Below are 10,000 nucleotides of genomic sequence, written 5' to 3' on the forward strand. Positions count from 1 at the left end.
AGTCGCCCTTGGTGCGCGGCGGCGTCCCCGTGACCGGATCCGTGGACACTGTGCCCTTCATCGATTGCCGATTTTTGTCTGGTCGGCGTTCGACGGGTGCGAGGTGGACTAACGTAAAGAATTATTACGTCCCGCGGACTCGGTGTGGCCGAACGCGGAAAAATTTTTCTTCGACGGGCGAGGCGCGGAGTCGCCCTTGGTGCGCGGCGGCGTCCCCGTGACCGGATCCGTGGACACTGTGCCCTTCATCGATTGCCGATTTTTGTCTGGTCGGCGTTCGACGGGTGCGAGGTGGACTAACGTAAAGAATTATTACGTCCCGCGGACTCGGTGTGCCGAACGCGGAAAAATTTTTCATCGACGGGCGAGGCGCGGAGTCGCACTTGGTGCGCGGCGGCGTCCCCGTGACCGGATCCGTGGACACTGTGCCCTTCATCGATTGCCGATTTTTGTCTGGTCGGCGTTCGACGGGTGCGAGGTGGACTAACGTAAAATATTAATACGGCAAGTGGATGTGGTTTACCGGTATTATTCGGTGCGGGCATTCGGCGAGCACGTCCCGCGGACTCGGAGTGCCGTACGCGGAAATATTTTTCATCGACGGGCGAGGCGCGGAGTCGCCCTTGGTGCGCGGCGGCGTCCCCGTGACCGGATCCGTGGACACTGTGCCCTTCATCGATTGCCGATTTTTGTCTGGTCGGCGTTCGACGGGTGCGAGGTGGACTAACGTAAAGAATTATTACGTCCCGCGGACTCGGAGTGCCGTACGCGGAAATATTTTTCATCGACGGGCGAGGCGCGGAGTCGCCCTTGGTGCGCGGCGGCGTCCCCGTGACCGGATCCGTGGACACTGTGCCCTTCATCGATTGCCGATTTTTGTCTGGTCGGCGTTCGACGGGTGCGAGGTGGACTAACGTAAAGAATTATTACGTCCCGCGGACTCGGTGTGCCGAACGCGGAAAAATTTTTCATCGACGGGCGAGGCGCGGAGTCGCCCTTGGTGCGCGGCGGCGTCCCCGTGACCGGATCCGTGGACACTGTGCCCTTCATCGATTGCCGATTTTTGTCTGGTCGGCGTTCGACGGGTGCGAGGTGGACTAACGTAAAATATTAATACGGCAAGTGGATGTGGTTTACCGGTATTATTCGGTGCGGGCATTCGGCGAGCACGTCCCGCGGACTCGGAGTGCCGTACGCGGAAATATTTTTCATCGACGGGCGAGGCGCGGAGTCGCCCTTGGTGCGCGGCGGCGTCCCCGTGACCGGATCCGTGGACACTGTGCCCTTCATCGATTGCCGATTTTTGTCTGGTCGGCGTTCGACGGGTGCGAGGTGGACTAACGTAAAGAATTATTACGTCCCGCGGACTCGGAGTGCCGTACGCGGAAATATTTTTCATCGACGGGCGAGGCGCGGAGTCGCCCTTGGTGCGCGGCGGCGTCCCCGTGACCGGATCCGTGGACACTGTGCCCTTCATCGATTGCCGATTTTTGTCTGGTCGGCGTTCGACGGGTGCGAGGTGGACTAACGTAAAGAATTATTACGTCCCGCGGACTCGGTGTGCCGAACGCGGAAAAATTTTTCATCGACGGGCGAGGCGCGGAGTCGCCCTTGGTGCGCGGCGGCGTCCCCGTGACCGGATCCGTGGACACTGTGCCCTTCATCGATTGCCGATTTTTGTCTGGTCGGCGTTCGACGGGTGCGAGGTGGACTAACGTAAAATATTAATACGGCAAGTGGATGTGGTTTACCGGTATTATTCGGTGCGGGCATTCGGCGAGCACGTCCCGCGGACTCGGAGTGCCGTACGCGGAAATATTTTTCATCGACGGGCGAGGCGCGGAGTCGCCCTTGGTGCGCGGCGGCGTCCCCGTGACCGGATCCGTGGACACTGTGCCCTTCATCGATTGCCGATTTTTGTCTGGTCGGCGTTCGACGGGTGCGAGGTGGACTAACGTAAAGAATTATTACGTCCCGCGGACTCGGAGTGCCGTACGCGGAAATATTTTTCATCGACGGGCGAGGCGCGGAGTCGCCCTTGGTGCGCGGCGGCGTCCCCGTGACCGGATCCGTGGACACTGTGCCCTTCATCGATTGCCGATTTTTGTCTGGTCGGCGTTCGACGGGTGCGAGGTGGACTAACGTAAAGAATTATTACGTCCCGCGGACTCGGTGTGCCGAACGCGGAAAAATTTTTCATCGACGGGCGAGGCGCGGAGTCGCCCTTGGTGCGCGGCGGCGTCCCCGTGACCGGATCCGTGGACACTGTGCCCTTCATCGATTGCCGATTTTTGTCTGGTCGGCGTTCGACGGGTGCGAGGTGGACTAACGTAAAATATTAATACGGCAAGTGGATGTGGTTTACCGGTATTATTCGGTGCGGGCATTCGGCGAGCACGTCCCGCGGACTCGGAGTGCCGTACGCGGAAATATTTTTCATCGACGGGCGAGGCGCGGAGTCGCCCTTGGTGCGCGGCGGCGTCCCCGTGACCGGATCCGTGGACACTGTGCCCTTCATCGATTGCCGATTTTTGTCTGGTCGGCGTTCGACGGGTGCGAGGTGGACTAACGTAAAGAATTATTACGTCCCGCGGACTCGGAGTGCCGTACGCGGAAATATTTTTCATCGACGGGCGAGGCGCGGAGTCGCCCTTGGTGCGCGGCGGCGTCCCCGTGACCGGATCCGTGGACACTGTGCCCTTCATCGATTGCCGATTTTTGTCTGGTCGGCGTTCGACGGGTGCGAGGTGGACTAACGTAAAGAATTATTACGTCCCGCGGACTCGGTGTGCCGAACGCGGAAAAATTTTTCATCGACGGGCGAGGCGCGGAGTCGCCCTTGGTGCGCGGCGGCGTCCCCGTGACCGGATCCGTGGACACTGTGCCCTTCATCGATTGCCGATTTTTGTCTGGTCGGCGTTCGACGGGTGCGAGGTGGACTAACGTAAAATATTAATACGGCAAGTGGATGTGGTTTACCGGTATTATTCGGTGCGGGCATTCGGCGAGCACGTCCCGCGGACTCGGAGTGCCGTACGCGGAAATATTTTTCATCGACGGGCGAGGCGCGGAGTCGCCCTTGGTGCGCGGCGGCGTCCCCGTGACCGGATCCGTGGACACTGTGCCCTTCATCGATTGCCGATTTTTGTCTGGTCGGCGTTCGACGGGTGCGAGGTGGACTAACGTAAAGAATTATTACGTCCCGCGGACTCGGAGTGCCGTACGCGGAAATATTTTTCATCGACGGGCGAGGCGCGGAGTCGCCCTTGGTGCGCGGCGGCGTCCCCGTGACCGGATCCGTGGACACTGTGCCCTTCATCGATTGCCGATTTTTGTCTGGTCGGCGTTCGACGGGTGCGAGGTGGACTAACGTAAAGAATTATTACGTCCCGCGGACTCGGTGTGCCGAACGCGGAAAAATTTTTCTTCGACGGGCGAGGCGCGGAGTCGCCCTTGGTGCGCGGCGGCGTCCCCGTGACCGGATCCGTGGACACTGTGCCCTTCATCGATTGCCGATTTTTGTCTGGTCGGCGTTCGACGGGTGCGAGGTGGACTAACGTAAAATATTAATACGGCAAGTGGATGTGGTTTACCGGTATTATTCGGTGCGGGCATTCGGCGAGCACGTCCCGCGGACTCGGAGTGCCGTACGCGGAAATATTTTTCATCGACGGGCGAGGCGCGGAGTCGCCCTTGGTGCGCGGCGGCGTCCCCGTGACCGGATCCGTGGACACTGTGCCCTTCATCGATTGCCGATTTTTGTCTGGTCGGCGTTCGACGGGTGCGAGGTGGACTAACGTAAAGAATTATTACGTCCCGCGGACTCGGAGTGCCGTACGCGGAAATATTTTTCATCGACGGGCGAGGCGCGGAGTCGCCCTTGGTGCGCGGCGGCGTCCCCGTGACCGGATCCGAACCACCGCGTGTGAAAATTCGATTTTTTTTTTTCACTCGACGTTCGCGGTTATTCGGCGGTCCCGGGGTGGTGCACATGACGGCAGCCCCGGCGATGTCCGTCGACACGATTTCGAATTCAACTTTTCGAACGTAGTTTTTCCGTGTGCAATAACTCGTTAACCGTTGGTTCGATCTCGACGTACCCGAGACGTGTTCACGTCGTACGTTCCGAGTACTATAGGACACCGGTGTCCGCGACATTTAAATCGGTAATCCTTTATCCGCGGCCGTACCGCTACGCACGGAGATAGACCGATATTTGATTTTCGCTTAACCGCTACGCACTGTGATTGACTGTATTCCGACGGCGGGGTCTCGGTCAACCGTTTTCACGGTTTGCCGGTGACATCGACCGTACCGTTCATCACGGGCAGACCGCAGAGTCGTTGTCCAGGGATATCCCCCTTTGCCGAAAACCTTTACCGCGTAGAATTTCTGCGCTGACCGCGACGTTACAGGGGTGATTACCGTCGCCGAGCTGCGCGCCCGCCGTACCGTCCCGTCGCACGGACCACCGTGTGTGAAAATTCGATTTTTTTTTTTTCACTCGACGTCCTCGGTTATTCGTCGGTGCCGGGGTGGTGCACATGACGGCAGCCCCGGCGATGTCCGTCGACACGATTTCGAATTCAACTTTTCGAACGTAGTTTTTCCGTGTGCAATAACTCGTTAACCGTTGGTTCGATCTCGACGTACCCGAGACGTGTTCACGTCGTACGTTCCGAGTACTATAGGACACCGGTGTCCGCGACAATTAAATCGGTAATCCTTTATCCGCGGCCGTACCGCTACGCACGGATTTTGTGATTTTCGCCTAACCGCTACGCACGGTGATTGACGGATTTTCGATTCTCGCCTAACCGCTACGCACGGTGATGGCGAAGTTCCTTCGACCCGGGTGTACCACTACGCGTGAACACCCCCGTCGCACATTGTGAAACTCGAGATTTTGTAAATTTGTGAGCGACTCGGTCGTCGGCGTTCCGCCGGCGTCCGATCGCCAATCACGTACGACAGCAAAGCCACGGGCGACGCCGAAGCCGACGCGTCCATCGCCGCGCACCGGTCTGCCCCAGTCTTCGGAATGGTCAGCAATCCGGTGCCCTTCGATGGTATCCGTCCAAGTTTCGGCGACCGACCCATCTCGCACGCCGAGTGGCAAAACTCAACCGGCGTCGCAGGCCCGCCTTCCGGTGGGCCTCCGACGCGCAAATCGTTTTTTTCAAAAATCGATGACGACTCCCGTTACCGTTCCGCAAGTTACGAGCTCTCGACGCCAAAACATTCCCGCCGCGGCCGGCCATCGTCGCCGTGCCCGGCGGTCGCCGGGGCGAAGCCCCGGGACGACGGACTTCGCGTCGCGTCCCGGCTTCCCCCACGATCTCGGCTGGGGGCCGTTATAAACCTGGCGAGAGGCGCTAGCGCGGTAATTCTCCGTCCGCTGAAAACGGACGGCGTACGCGCTAACCCCGACTCTCGTCAACGCACGGGTCACGTCGCGTCGGGCGAGCGCTCGCTCTCCGCGTGTGTTCGGTCTTCCGCACGCGACCGCCGCCGCAGTCGCCCCGCGTTCTGCGGGTGCTCAGTGCGGCGCTCGCGTCGACCGAAGCGCGCGGTTTACGGGCGCCCGTCCGCGCACGTATCCCACTCGAACCGCGGTCGGTCGTGCGCCGTGACCGTATACCGGTCACGGTCGTTTCGACCTTCCTCGGCGTCGGCTTGCCCACGGGCGGACCGGCGCTCGGACGCACGCGTCCCGAGACGAGTGTCCGCGTCGTCGTCGCCCCTTGGTCGGCGTCGCCGCGGGGATCCGTCACGGGACGCAGTTGTTGTAAAACCGAGATCCCTGGTTGATCCTGCCAGTAGTCATATGCTTGTCTCAAAGATTAAGCCATGCATGTCTCAGTGCAAGCCGCATTAAGGTGAAACCGCGAAAGGCTCATTAAATCAGTTGTGGTTCCTTAGATCGTACCCAAGTTACTTGGATAACTGTGGTAATTCTAGAGCTAATACATGCCGACAGAGTTCCGACCGTCGCGGCGCCCTCGGGCGTCGCTCGCGGGAGGAACGCTTTTATTAGATCAAAACCGGCCCGTCGCGGCGCGCTTCGTGCGCGTCCCGATCGCGGCCCGCGCAAAGACCTGGTGACTCTGAATAACTTCGAGCTGATCGCACGGTCTCCGTACCGGCGACGCATCTTTCAAATGTCTGCCTTATCAACTGTCGACGGTAGGTTCCATGCCTACCGTGGTGGTAACGGGTAACGGGGAATCAGGGTTCGATTCCGGAGAGGGAGCCTGAGAAACGGCTACCACATCCAAGGAAGGCAGCAGGCGCGCAAATTACCCACTCCCGGAACGGGGAGGTAGTGACGAAAAATAACGATACGGGACTCATCCGAGGCCCCGTAATCGGAATGAGAACACTTTAAAACCTTTAAACGAGGATCAATTGGAGGGCAAGTCTGGTGCCAGCAGCCGCGGTAATTCCAGCTCCAATAGCGTATATTAAAGTTGTTGCGGTTAAAAAGCTCGTAGTCGGATCTGTGTCTGGGCGGTGCCGGACCACCCTGGCGGTCCGTCGTGTCGCGGCCGGCCGTGTCGCGGGACCACGTGTCCCGTCGGCGCGGTCGTCGTCGCGCTCGTCAGCCGTCTCGGGGTGTTAGTTACCGGCACGTCGGCCGGACGTATTGTCGGCAGGCGGACACGTGTCTCGGGCTTCCGGCGCGCCGCGCGGCCACGCGTCGCGCGGCCGTCGGGGTTCGACGACGGCGGCCGCCTACTCCAATCTTGCTGCGCGGTGATCTTCACCGATTGCCGTCGGCGGGCCGACACGTTTACTTTGAACAAATTAGAGTGCTCAAAGCAGGCTCAAATCTGGCGGGGCGGCTTCACGGCCGTCTCGTCAAAAGGCCCTGAATACTGGTCGCATGGAATAATGGAACAAGACCTCGGTCCCGCGCATCTCCGCCCTTCGCGGGCGCGCGAAATCGCCCTCCGGGGCGTTTCCGTGCGCGGGCCGCCGGGCCGCGGGCGCCAGTCGCCCGCGCGTCCCGCCGGGCCGGTTTTCGGGACCGGAGGTAATGATCAACAGAGACGGGCGGGGGCATTCGTACCGAGACGTTAGAGGTGAAATTCTTGGATCGTCTCGAGACGAACTGACGCGAAAGCATTTGCCAAGTACGTTCTCGTATGATCAAGAACGAAAGTTAGAGGTTCGAAGGCGATCAGATACCGCCCTAGTTCTAACTGTAAACGATGCCAGCTAGCGATCCGCCGGCGTTTCATTAACGACCCGGCGGGCAGCTTCCGGGAAACCGAAGCTTTTCGGTTCCGGGGGAAGTATGATTGCAAAGTTGAAACTTAAAGGAATTGACGGAAGGGCACCACCAGGAGTGGAGCCTGCGGCTTAATTTGACTCAACACGGGAAACCTCACCAGGCCCGGACACCGGAAAGATTGACAGATTGAGAGCTCTTTCTTGATTCGGTGGGTGGTGGTGCATGGCCGTTCTTAGTTGGTGGAGCGATCTGTCTGGTTAATTCCGATAACGAACGAGACTCTGTCCTGCTAACTAGGCGGGTAACCCCGGGTCGGCGTGTGCGCGGCGCGGGCGGTTTCGGCCGTCCGTGTTCGCGTACCCGTCGGCTCGGCCCGGTATCCCCGAACGCGTTCGCACCGTCGTCCACGGCGGTCGTCGAGCGCGGCCGCGCCATCCGCGTCCCGGCGTGCGGCGGGCGTGTGTCGGCCGGGGGGCAACCTCCGGTCGGCGCGCGTCCGTCGTGCGTCGGGCTCCGTGGTGAAGCGCGCCGTGTTCGCGGCCGTCGCCGGCGGATCACGATACGTTACTAGGGCTACCGCCGGCTCCCAGGAGCTTAAACTCTTCTTAGAGGGACAGGCGGCGGACGAAAATAGCCGCACGAGACTGAGCGATAACAGGTCTGTGATGCCCTTAGATGTTCTGGGCCGCACGCGCGCTACACTGAAGGAATCAGCGTGTGTTAACATTCCTGGGCCGACAGGCTTCCGGGTAACCCGCTGAACCTCCTTCGTGCTTAGGGATCGTGGCTTGCAATTTTTCCACGTGAACGAGGAATTCCCAGTAAGCGCGAGTCATCAGCTCGCGTTGATTACGTCCCTGCCCTTTGTACACACCGCCCGTCGCTACTACCGATTGAACGGTCGCATTGAGGTCTTCGGAGTGGACGCGCGTTATTCGGCCCCCTCGGGGGCTGGGTCGTCGCGCGATCGCGAAGATGACCGAAATCGGCCGTTTAGAGGAAGTAAAAGTCGTAACAAGGTTTCCGTAGGTGAACCTGCGGAAGGATCATTAGAGACGGGCCCGCGGTACCGGCAGCACTTGCCGGTCTCGCGCGCGCCTAATCCGACCCCGTGGCCGCGTGCGCTCGCGACTAGCTCGCCGACCGCCCGCGCGCCGCGACCCCCGACCGAGCGTCGACCGAAAGATGGTTAACGTCGAAAGACCATACGGGCCCCGCCGTGCGTCCGCGCACGGCGCGTGGCCGGTAGAAGTTTCGTCGACAAAAAAAAAACACCCGACCCCGAACAGCGGATCACTTGGCTCGTGGATCGATGAAGACCGCAGCTATCTGCGCGTCGTCGTGTAATCCGCAGGTTATACGAACATCGACCAGTCGAACGCACATTGCGGCCTCGGTGACCCGCGGGTCCCGGGCCACGCCTGTCTGAGGGTCGTATACCGGATACTCGGCCAGACCGATGCGCCGCCGGCAGGCGTCCGACGGCGGCGGCAGTCCTCCCGGGGACTGTCCGCCCGCCCGTCGGCCGCTCCGGTGGTGCGAGATTGGCGGTTCGACCGTGGAAAACCGCGCTCGCGCGGCCGCCTCCGGTCGTCCGCCCAAGTTGTGACGGCAAACAGTCACGGGTTCTCGCGTCGTCAAACGGCACGTCCCCGTCCGCCCGCCGCGCGAGAGCGCGGCCGGGTCGGCTGAGAGTCCACGGACCTCTCCGGCTTCCGAGACGCGGACGCGGACGGTCACCGTACGGGCGGAGCGCGGACCGCAGGCTGCCGTGTAATTTAAAAAAAAAAAAAAACCGATACGTTCCGACCTCAGATCAGGCGGGACTACCCGCCGGATTTAAGCATATTAATAAGCGGAGGAAAAGAAAACAACCGTGATTCCCTTAGTAGCGGCGAGCGAACAGGGAAAAGCCCATCGCCGAATCCCGCCGCGCACTTTTGTGTCGCGGCACCTATGGGAGTTGTGGCGTACGGGCCGGCCTCGTTGCCGGGGCGCACGTGACGGTCCAAGTCTCCCTTGAACGGGGCCATGGCCCGCAGATGGTGCCAGGCCAGTAGAGGCCGTCACAGCGTTCCGGGATCGGACCGCGCCTTCGAGTCGGGTTGCTTGAGAGTGCAGCCCGAAGTTGGTGGTAAACTCCATCTAAGGCTAAATACGGCCACGAGACCGATAGTTTACAAGTACCGTGAGGGAAAGTTGAAAAGAACTTTGAAGAGAGAGTTCATAAGAACGTGAAACTGTTCGGGTGTAAACGGACAGAGCCCGCGAGTCCCCGCCGGGCGAATTCACGGTCGGTCTAACCGCCGGCCGGATCTTTCGCTCGGTTAGCGGACGTCGCGACCCGTTGGGCGCCGGCCGAAGGGCTTGGGTGGCGTTCGTCGCGGCGGTTGCGTTTCGGCGTGACCGTTCGCGCCGAACCCCGGTGCTCCTGGTCGGCTCGCCCGACGGCAAGAACCGTCGACGCGGCCCCGTCGCAGGCGGGGTCCCGTCGGTCGGCGACGATTTCGGGCTACTTTCCGACCCGTCTTGAAACACGGACCAAGGAGTCTAACGTGTGCGCGAGTCAACGGTGATCTTACGAAAAACCACGTTTGGCGCAATGAAAGTGAACCGTTTACGGTGCGGACGATGGCCTAGCGACCGAACCCACCGGCGTTCAAAGTCGCGCTGGTCCGCAGTCCGGGGGCGTCTTCGCCAGGTCGGCTTCGGCCGTCCGAGGGCGCACCCTTAGCGCACACGTTGGTACCCGAAAGATGGTGA

General features: G+C 60.7%; 2 non-coding genes across 2 annotated transcripts in view; both read left to right on the top strand.

The window, feature by feature from the left end:
- The first annotated feature begins 8,514 nt into the window (after nucleotides 1-8,514).
- LOC132945991 (5.8S ribosomal RNA) lies at nucleotides 8,515-8,672 on the top strand. The gene has a single exon (XR_009664627.1). It is a non-coding gene; the product is annotated as a 5.8S ribosomal RNA (ribosomal RNA).
- A 371-nt stretch (nucleotides 8,673-9,043) lies between these two features.
- LOC132945999 (large subunit ribosomal RNA) overlaps nucleotides 9,044-10,000 on the top strand; it is a 4,194-nt gene continuing 3,237 nt past the window's right edge. The window contains exon 1 of the ribosomal RNA XR_009664634.1: nucleotides 9,044-10,000. This exon is cut by the window's right edge and continues 3,237 nt beyond it. This is a non-coding gene — a ribosomal RNA (large subunit ribosomal RNA).

The sequence above is a fragment of the Metopolophium dirhodum genome, chromosome 5 (assembly GCF_019925205.1).
Source record: "Metopolophium dirhodum isolate CAU chromosome 5, ASM1992520v1, whole genome shotgun sequence".
Classification (NCBI taxonomy): Eukaryota; Metazoa; Arthropoda; class Insecta; order Hemiptera; family Aphididae; genus Metopolophium; species Metopolophium dirhodum.